At 31.2% G+C, this 2,127-nt stretch overlaps 1 pseudogene; it reads left to right on the forward strand.

The window, feature by feature from the left end:
• Positions 1 to 69: 69 nt before the first annotated feature.
• Positions 70 to 989, forward strand: LOC110281693 (uncharacterized; annotated as a pseudogene).
• Positions 990 to 2,127: the final 1,138 nt, after the last annotated feature.

A 2,127-nucleotide genomic window follows, 5' to 3' on the forward strand; every position in this document is an offset into this window, starting at 1 on the left:
CAACAGAGGGTTGATGCAACTGGAAGAAGAGGCTTGTCACCACTCCAGAAATGTACCGCTGCGATACGGATGTTAGCATATGGCGTAGGAGCTGATGCTGTTGATGATTATGTGCGTATAAGCGAGAGCACTACAATTGAATGCTTGGAAAAATTTGTTGAAGGTGTCATTTCGGTGTTCGAGGATGAATACTTGTGAAAACCCAAACCAAATGACGTATAACGCCTGCTACAAATGGCGGAGGGTCGTGGCTTCCCTAGCATGTTGGGTAGCATTGACTGCATGCATTAGCAATGGAAAAATTGTCCAAAGGCGTGGAAAGATATCTACATGAGTGGTTATCGTGGGGTTGCAACCATAGTACTTGAGGTTGTAGCATCTTCAGACCTTTGGATATGGCATGCGTTCTTTGGAGTTTCTGGTTCAAATAACGATATCAACGTGTTAGATCGTTCTCCAGTATTCAATGATATTCTAAATGACCGTGCTCCGGAGGTAAATTTCACTATTAATGATAATAATTATACTATGGGATACTATTTAGCAGATGGTATTTATCCTGAATAGGCCACATTTGTCAAATCAATCTCAAAGCCACAAGGGGAGAAACGCAAGTTATTTGCACAATACCAAGAAGGGCAAAGAAAAGATGTGGAGCGAGCATTCGGAGTGTTGCAAGCACGCTTTGCAATTATACGTGGTCCAGCTCGTTTTTGGGAAAAGAAGAAGCTTGCCAACATAATGAGAGCTTGTATTATATTGCATAATATGATTGTTGAGGATGAAAGAGACACTTATGCAGGAAATTTTGCTATGATGATGTCGAAAATGACTTATCACAACCTCAGCTGGGAGAAGAAGATTTCGCACCATACCATCAATTTCTCCAAAGAAATGCCCAACTTCGAAATAGGCAGCAGCATAGACAATTGAAAGAGGACTTGATTGAACACATATGGCAATTTCACAATGCTTGTCGTCAACTATAAAGCTTAATTATGTTTTTCTTTGTATTAAGTAATTTTACAAATAGTGTAACCCCGAATTATATATTATGTATTATTATTATATATGAATTATTTAATATTAATATCTTTTAATAGTTAATTATTTATAAATTTATAAATTTAAATTACATTATTCAAAAAAATTAATTAAATTAATTTCAAGTATTTTAATTAATTAATTAAGTGGGATCACAATAGGGACTAAAGTTAGTTCCTCCTAATGGAGAAGAGAGAAATATTGTGAGTTCCTATTTACTGTTTATGACGCAAAAATTGATGTAGAGTTACTTTTTATGACAGGTGGACCATAAACAGGAACTGTGATAAGTTCCCTACTGGAGATAGTCTGAGAGACAAGCGGGTGAGAAAAAGAAAGGAGAAAGAAAAAAGAAAACTTAGTGAGAAAGAAGAGATGAGATAGAGAACCGCCGCTACTAAAGTTGAAGGCGGCAATAACAATCTTCAAAGTGGTGTCCAAGCGTACTTTGTTGAAAGAGAGAGAATACTTGTATCAACAAGTATATTTAAAATTATAAAAAAAATTTCTTTTAAATTTAATTTTATAAATATAATAAAATATTTTCATATAAATAAAAAATTATGTTGTATACGTGATTAAGAATTATAATTAAAAAAATAAAGAAATTTAAATTTGGTCAACATTTTGTTTATTAAACTTGCTCCAAAAAACAATTATTTTACTATTAAAATAGAATATTATTCCTCAAAAATTTTTAGAATTAAACTTTAGAATATACGCATAATTTTAGACCCTAAAAATTATGAAATTAAAAACACAAAGACATTATACGTTACTTAAAACGTTTTAACTAAATCGACATTTGCAAAACTTAACAAAAAATTTTAATTAAATTTTATTTTCTTTAGTAAATTAGACACTCTAAAATTAAGTCCATAAAATTATAATCTACGACTGAAAACAATATTAACAAAACTCATTCAACTCTATCTAGCAAGTTTTAAAATAATATGCACAACTTTTGTAAAGCAGTTGCTTTACAAGAATTATAGAAAGACATATTTTGATAGACAATATAATCAAATATAAAAATTTTTAACACAAAAATATAGAAATTTATGCTAGCTGAATACATAAATT

This window comes from Arachis duranensis, chromosome 5, assembly GCF_000817695.3.
Source record: "Arachis duranensis cultivar V14167 chromosome 5, aradu.V14167.gnm2.J7QH, whole genome shotgun sequence".
In the NCBI taxonomy this organism is placed as follows: Eukaryota; Viridiplantae; Streptophyta; class Magnoliopsida; order Fabales; family Fabaceae; genus Arachis; species Arachis duranensis.